Source organism: Phalaenopsis equestris, unplaced genomic scaffold (genome assembly GCF_001263595.1).
Source record: "Phalaenopsis equestris unplaced genomic scaffold, ASM126359v1 Scaffold000276, whole genome shotgun sequence".
NCBI lineage: Eukaryota > Viridiplantae > Streptophyta > Magnoliopsida > Asparagales > Orchidaceae > Phalaenopsis > Phalaenopsis equestris.
The window spans coordinates 1,930,430-1,939,416 of record NW_018164718.1 but is presented as its reverse complement, the minus strand read 5'-3'; the positions used below and the strand labels follow the sequence as shown (position 1 = coordinate 1,939,416).

The following is an 8,987-nucleotide window of genomic DNA, read 5'->3' as shown; positions in this document are numbered from 1 at the left end:
TATAATATATATATATATATATATATATATATATATGACAGTGATAAGCCTTAATCCTTCCCTAGTCTGCATTTCCCTCTTCCGTTCCTGTTGCTGCTCATGGGCTGGACCAATTTTCATGCGAATTGGGTGCTGGAGAGTCAGAAGGGAGGTTGTAGCTTGCAGGAGGTGGAAGTGTTGGCTGGAGCGATGACCTGCAGCTCCTGGTTGCGGTTTGGGCTTTTGGGGGAAGGAAATACTGCAATTAAGGAGCATTGGAAGAAATTGATTAAGGCATTTGAAATATATGTTATTATGCTTATGAATTTGCAATTGGTTACATTAATTTACGAATTTCCTTAGATGTGAATAGTAATCTGGGTAGAGAATTACCATTCTTGTGAAGGCATTTTTAAGAGAAAACTGATATTAATGATTGTGTATGGTAAGTAATTGGGTAGGAAACACACACACTTCTATAATAAATTTTGTCAAAATACTAATAAGTTGAATGTATTTTTTTCAGCTTCCTATGAAACTTGTTGGCTGTTTTGTTTTAATAGAGGGCGAGTTTTGGTTGGCTGCTAAGTAAAAAGGGAATAGAGGAAAGTATTGGTGAGTTGGTGATGGAGGGAAGTCTTTTTGAGGTTATATTTTATAAGTGAATTATATTATAGTTAAAATACAATATAAGCTAAGAATTCATGAAATCCTAAAGGTTTATGTTTCCATGTGGTTTATAATAGGCGGTGAGCTTAATGTGAGATCGGGAAAACTTGTTGTTCTGTTTCATCGATTTAGGTGAAATAATATTTTACTGACTTAAGAAAAATAACTTTGCAGGTTTTCATGTGATCATGTTTCACAATTGTATTTATGATTTTTTGCATATTTTGCATGAATACTTGTATAGACTATATGAATGCAAATATGATTTGTCACTTATGATATTTATAATTTTAATATTCTAATGAATATGATGAACATATTTATAAAATCATTGATTGCATGTATTTATTTATTATGATTTATGCATATGATATATGAAATATTATGATGAATGTTTTTTACTGGAATTATGATTAAATAAATGTCACTAGTGATGTTATATAAAGAGATGTCACAAGTAATATTATATGTAGGCTATTACATAAATACAAATGATAGGAAGCAATGAGATTCCCAACTTCTGACATTTAGACGAAGACAAAACTCTTGGAATTGTTGAGATCAGACAGGAACAAAATGTAGAGAACCGCTGGTATCAAAGGGGCTAGCTGCTATGTTGGGAGGGGCCCAACCTTTATCGATAGTTTATGTAGCATTCGAGTTGGGTGACCACCCAGTTAATTGATATGACATGAAAATAATCAAGATCTATACAATCTCAAGTGACAGTTTTAATTTGACTTTATATGATTATGAAATCTTGTGTATATGATTTTGATTTGCACATGAGTGAAATGTATGTTTGACCCAATATCTACTGTTTACTATGTTTTTATCCTTTAATTTAAATGTGTAATATGGTTACAACATGTTTTACTCGGCTACAATTTACTATGCTTTTTATTTTATTTGATTGATATGAATTCAACATGTCTATATGTATGTTCTTCTGTCACGCATATGAGCTACCAAGATCATGCATGTTGTTTCATTTTTCATTTAGAAAGTCATTTTTTCGTCTCTCTATGTTGTATATGTTGTGGAATTTCAAGAAAAGTGTAAGGAGCTCTAAAGTGAGTAGTCAGGTGTGACGTGTAGAACTTTTGCCCTGTATAGTTTTGGAGGTTTTATAGATTTTTGGGTACATGCTTTTATTATTTTGATTTAGTAGTTCTATTTTAAAAGGATTTATGTAGCCATGTAGCCGACCCCACATTTATGTAGCCGACCCCACATAGTGAGATTAAGGCTTTATTGTTGTTGTTGTTGTTGTGGTGATATGATTTTCACGCTTTTAAGTAAATGTGAATGTTAATGAATTATGAAATGAAATGTATAATGTGCTTTTGCGGTGATTTAGTTTGACTAGTTCATCATCAAGCTGGTTTTAATTATGCAAGTTAAGATAATTGCTCTTGAGAATTTAGTCTGACCGACTAGTCTACCATTGTCGCACCACAGTTGGCCTTATAAAGGGATCATTTGCATTGTGATTAAAAGTGGTATCAGAACCAAGTTATTAGATGAAAAGAATGACGGAAGCTTGTTGGATTTAAAAGAAGTAAGAATGAAATTAAATACAAATTGATTTATGCAGAACTATATGTTGATTGATTTGGGGTGGGTAACTCATATGACTTAAGGTATCATACATGCATGACACAATTACTATGTGATAAATTATAGATAAATGTCTGAGGATGAATAAAAAAAAACCGAAGGCCCACCTTTTAGGCTAATTGCATAATAAGAAAGGCATGTTGAAAATGATTCAAATAGAAATGATATTCGGAATATGGCAAATAAAGAAACTAAAGTCATTGAATTACATGACATTGATCAGTCGATATCACAAATAGTTGATTGAAACATCTTCTACCGGCACAGGACCCACAAATCTGAAAATGGTGCAGGAGTTAAACGACGTTTGAAGATCTTTTAGACATTCAAGCTATCTGTATTTAAAGGTGTCAGTGGCCCTAAAACTTCCCAAGATTGGTTATTGAAGATTGAAAATATTATGGAGGGCATGATTTGTCCAGAGAATTGGAGAGTGGTGCTAGCCACTTTTACGTTAGGAGGTGAAGCAAAGAGGTGGTGATATGCATAACATAAAGGGAAATTTCAGCTAATACAACTTTCATAAATTCAGCGGAATGATTTTTTTAAAGTTTTCAAGGATTGGTTCATTCCAACGTCAGTTAGATTAGCTTTACAAGTTATATTCTTCAATCCAACTCAGAGGTCCAAGACAATGTGTAATATGAGATAAAATTCACATCTCTTTTCATATATGCACCACACTATTTCAGTACCCAGAAAGAAAAATGTTACAGATTTTTGCGCGGTTATTGAGATTGATTGAGATTATCTTTGGCTCCTTTTGAAATAATTATTTCTCAGGCTAGTTGAAAGAGTTAGAAAAATTGAAAACAGACTGAATTTCTTCAATCAACGTTGACAATCTCAAACAACACGCGAAAGCATAATCTTTGAAAATTTAATTTTTATTTTAACTTTACCCTTTAAGGTTGAATCTTTGAAATTTCTTATACTTTATGCTTTTAACTTTAACTTTCATCTTAGGAGCACAATCAAAACACAACCTAACACACCCCCGCCTAATATTATCTCTTTGGCATAGAGGTTTGTGATTTAAATTATACGATTGTTAGAGGTGAAAATGTGTCTACTCGCTCCTAATTGATATTCTCTCGATGACACAGTGGTTAGTGATCTAAACATCAAAATAGGCCATAATGGTAGAATAAGATAAACACGCACGGATACATTTGTGTCCCCTATCTGTACTATGAGAGGGTGAACTCTTTCTCTTTGTATCCACATACAAGCAATCATATATACACTATTTAATTCGTCATAATATACTTTCATTCTTATGAGACGCTTTACATTTATCCGCTAAATGAATAAATGCATTCTTACAGAATCTATGTTATGAAATAAATTGATTTTTGCTTCTATACTAGCATTTATATGTCTTGTAATAATTTATATATGCACATCTACTATAATTTAATTGTCATTCACTAATCTAATGATTTTATAAAAAAATCATTATGCAACTATTTAACATGCATAATTTTCTATTTAACAATTTAAAAATTTTATTATAATCTAGATTTCAATGGAACATACCATAAGTGAAATCAAACATACATTTAGAAATAATGAAAATTATTGAAATTTAGAAATATAATTACTCACCTTAGTCCTGCTTGAAATCAAATATTCAAATTTTTCGTATCTTGTAATCAATTAGTCTTAAATATTGATTCATGCCAATAATTAATATGATCTGACTTTAATATTATACTAAACAACAAAAATTAAATTAATAAATTTAAAACTTTAATTTTAGTTAGCTTAAGCCTTGTCTACTCCTCATTTCAAACCAAATATTAAATATTCTTAACCTTCAGATTTATACCATTAATTTATAAAACAATAATCATTATGTTTCAAGAAATATGCTGAATTCCAAAGGAAGAATTAGACTCTAACCTTCACTATTTCAAAATTTCTCGATCACAATTTGAAATTTGCTCCATTTTGATTTTCTAACATTAATTGACATGAATCTAATTAAGATTTTACTATTACATTAATTTAACTAAATTCGAAAATAATAAACAAATAAAATAATTAAAAATTAAACCTTTTACTCACCTCAAAAGTTTTGGTTCGAATATAAACTTCTGCACGAGTAGCTTCTTTTCCTTCTTCTTTATTTGAACCTGCACATGACACAACATGCAGCTTTAGTTTAGTCTTCCTGCAAGCATAGCTCTCTTCTCGAATTTTAATATTTTTTTTGTAATGAAATGTTAAATTATTTCATAACAAGCATCACATACTCATGAGTAATTGAATTTATTTAATTTAATGTTCATTAAACTTATTAATTTGGTCACTTTGGTGACTAACAAATTCCTTCATAGAACAACACACGAAGCATCAATCGTTTCGTCTTCTTCCTCTCCGTGAGACACAAATTACACGGCGCTTGCACGAATCGTCTTCCTATTCCTAGACACACACAAGCACACCTAGGTTACGAGGCCTCCTTTTTCACCCCCGATCACATATATTTTGCCTTCCCTCGTTCAATATTGGTGTCGGCAGGCGACTTTTCCTTCCTTTACACCTCAAAGTTGAATGTTGTCCTTTGTTTCAGCTATGTCGCCTTTCCTTCTAGGTTTCAAAACTCTCTCACCTCTTCCTCCTATCTCTCTCTCTCTCTCTCTCTTCTTCGTTCTATCATTTGATTCTTTTCGAAAGAGACATTCTTCTCCTAAGTAGAAACCTCCTATATGGCTATGATCAAGCCGATGTTTCAATTTAATTAATTAATTATTAATATTATTTTTTCAGTTATTACACACTTGAGCACTAATTGTGGTTGTATGATGAATTAAAATTTACATTCAGATAAACTCAAATCTACTATTTTTTTTCACTCTAATGTTGCAATGTGAAGAATAACAAATTTTGTGCTGGCTCGAATGAAATTCATGATGGATAAAAAGCAGTGTAATGAGGCCAATTCAGCTCAGAAACAAAATTCTCTTTGCTGTTGTTTGATTTCGATCCATTTAAAATTGAATTAAACTGGTTTCGAGTGGGCATACAGTCAGCTCAAAATCAGATTAATAACATTTCTACTTGGACTCTTATTGCCTTTTCTTGAATTTGACTGCATATATTTTCTTGACTTTTTTTCAGGTATATTTTGTAGTTCAGTAGTTTGTTAGTTATGTAAATTATTCTATTTATTTTATTGATAAGAACAGATCTACAAATCTGTTGCATGATTTATTTTGTAGTGTATTAGTTCTTTAGCTCTTGTTAGTTGTGTTATCGGTTTGATGTATGTTGATGTTATTCGTTTGTAATTATGCTGTATTGTAGTAGCATAGCTGTTGTTCAATCAATTCTTTCCCCTATCGGAACAGATTTGAATATGATTGATCTTCCTTTTTATTATTGTTATTCAATTTTTGCTTGTTATTTTGTTAATGGGATGAAAATAAATCTAACTATATACGCTTTATGTTTTTTTTGGTTAATTTTATTACAGTAATTTAGTATTTCTGTGACTTGTGTTAATGTTATTTGGTTTATTTTATTGATAATAATAAATGTACAATTTTGTTGTTATCATATTCTGTACTTTAGTAGTTATTTATAGTTTTGAAGTCCATACCTTTTGAACTTCATTAATTCTGTCATTGGCTTGATGCAGCTCTAGTTTGGTTGTGTGGATGCTCGTCGTTTGTATTTTGACGAGTTGTAGCAACATTGCTGTTTTTCAAATTTTTTGGTATGATATGGGCAGATTTGCACGGTTATCTGACTTTTTTTTTTGTGTTTTGATTATTTGTTGACTGAAAGCAACAGATGTATACAAGCATGGCTCATCTTCTGTCATGCCATTCGATTAACTGATGGCCTTATGGCATCTCAATTTTTTTGGCATTAATTATTGTGGCTGTAGTATGTGTTAAAATTTACATTTAGAGAAACTCAAGTCTGCCACTTTTTTTCCTTTCTTATGTTGCAAAGAAGAGTAGGCAAAATTTGAGCTGGCTCAAATGGAACTCAAGATGGATAGAAATTAGTTTAATCAAGCCAATTCAACTTAATATCAAAACTTTATTTGCTGTGATTTGATTTCGATTGATCTGAAATTGAATCAAAAGCAGGTATACAATGGGCTCAAAATCCAATTAATATCAGCCCTACTTGGGACTCCTTTTACTTCTCCTTGAATTTGACTGCATGTATTTTCTTGAATTTCTTACATGGTATATTTTGTCGTTTTGTTGTTCATTAGTTCTGTAAATTATTCTATGTTATTCTATTTATTTTATTGATAAGGACAAATCTACAAATATGCTATGTCATGGTTTATTTTGTAGTTCAATAGTTCTATACCTTTTTTTAGTTATGTTATTGGTTTCATGTGTTTTGATGTTATTCGTTTGTAATTATGCTGTATTGTAGTAGCTTTTGTTGCTTTAATATGATTCGTCTTTTTTTTATTATCTTATTCGATTTATGCTTATAATTTCATAGTGGAATGGAAACAGCTGTAGCTATATATGCTTTATAATTTTTTTGTTGGTTTGACCGTTCAGCAATTAGTAGTACTCTAATTTATGTCAATGTTATTTGGTTTATTTTATTGATAATAATGGATATATAATTTTGCTATTATCATGTTTTATTTTGTAGCTCGGTATTTATTTTATATTTTTTTTGTTAATACTTTTTGATCTTCGGTAATTCTGCTATTGGATTGATTTAGTCTAGTTTGCTTTTGTGGATGTTATTCATATGTAATTCTGACGTGCTGTAGTTGTATTGCCGTTATTCAATTTTTTTTTGTTTGATGAGAATGTATTTGCACAACTTTTCTTTTTTGGTTTGATTATTTGGTCACTGAGAGGAACAGATCTATAGAATCATGACCCATCTTAAATCATATTATTTGATTAAGTAAGGGCTATAGGATGTCTCCAATTTTTTTGCATTATTTTTATTTAATTTTTCGAGCTGACAAGGTTTAACAGTTTGTGATGATAGTTGCTTAGCTGGTTCACTTGTTTGGCGGTTCCAGACGTTGATGCACAATAATGAAGCTTGAAGTTTGAGATTTGAGTGCACTTAGGCAGTGTTCCAATTTTGTCATAATTTTTGGCTATGTTTGTCATTTTTCTAAGTTGTAACTGATGCCGTATTTTATAAATTATAATAAATAACTTTGTTATTTTTTATCCTGTGGACATTGGACCCCTAATTACCATTGTAGGATGAATTAAAATTTACATTTAGGAAAGCTGAAATCTACCTTTTTTTTCCTTCCTACTGTTGCAATGTGTGAAGAATAACCAATTTTGATACGGCTTGAAATCAATTCATGTTGGATAAAAATCAGTTGTAATCAAGCCAATTTAGCTCAAAATCAAGCTCTCTTTATTATGATTTGATTTTGGCCGATGTAAAGTTGAATCAAACTTGTTTCGAGTGTGTATACAATTGGCTTAAGACCTGATAAAAAACAAGATTACTTGGACTCCTTTTGCCTTTTCTAATCTTTTTGCAACTTTTAGTTCTTTTAGTTTGAAGTTTGAAAAGAAGAGAGATTTTGGAAATCGTAAGGAGAAAGTCAGAGAGAGAGAGAGAGAGAGAATTGAAAAGCTCTTTGACTGAAGCATCATGCTTAAGCAACTTTGCTTCTTATTTCTCTTGTGCATAATTTGTTTCTCTTTAGGTTTTATAGTTTTTTTCTCCCAATCCAATCCTTGATTTTTTTCCCTGGAGTTCTAGCATCTTATATATGAGGTCATGTTTCTTCTCTTTGCTTTTATTTTTTACCCATCATTTATTTTTTATTTTTTAGCAATTACCCAAGTATTTCTCTTCCTTTTAATTGTTTAGTATTTAATGATTTTGGCTTAGAGCTTGGGATTGATTGATCAAGTGGAGATAAGCTTTGTAATCAAGGTCATAAGGATAGACAAAACCCTCTAAGAAGAGGGAGCCATTTTCTGTCCGGATTTCTGACGTAGCTCTACGTACGACGTAGCTCTCACTGCCGTTGTCGGTCCCAAGCCCGGATGCGAAAAGTTGAGGGTTGTGTTAGGTAGTCGACAACCAGCGTAAAACTTGTCGAAAAAATCATGACATAAATTCTTTTGATCATTGTGTAAGTGCTAGGGCGTCCCCTGGAAGCGACGCGCTGTATAGCCTGAATACAGTGAAAAATGTGCAAGGGTCGCTACACCGGCGCCCGGTTGTAGTGTTAAATAAGCAAGGGTTCCCTTATTACGGGCGAATGCGGGTAAAGAAGTTAGTCCATGAAACTAATGAAATTAATATTAGGATAAGATTTTGGAATATAGACACTCTCAATGACAAATTAATGGAATTAGTTGATATTATGATTCATAGGAAAATTAATATCTTATGTATTCAAGAAACTAAGTGGGTGGGAGAAAAGGCTAAGGAGATTGATAATTTAGGTTTTAAACTTTGGTATTCTGGTAAGAGTCACACTAGAAATGGTGTAGGTGTAATTATAGATAAAAGTTTGAAAGATAATGTTGTAAAAATTAATAGAGTTTGTGATAGAATTATAAACCTTAAGATTATCATTGATACTAAGATTTCTAATATTATAAGTGTTTATGCTTCTCAAGTAGGTTTAGATACAGGGTCTAAAGATAAATTTTGGAATGACTTAGAAGACTTAATACAAATGATACCTCTTGAAGAAAGAATTTTTATTGGAGGAGATTTAAATGGACATGTCG

General features: G+C 31.3%; 1 protein-coding gene across 1 annotated transcript in view; it reads left to right on the top strand.

The window, feature by feature from the left end:
- Window positions 1-8,987, top strand: part of LOC110024863 (NADH-ubiquinone oxidoreductase subunit 8-like) — a 28,284-nt gene that overhangs the window by 6,434 nt on the left and 12,863 nt on the right. The gene's annotated exons all lie outside the window — the stretch shown is intronic.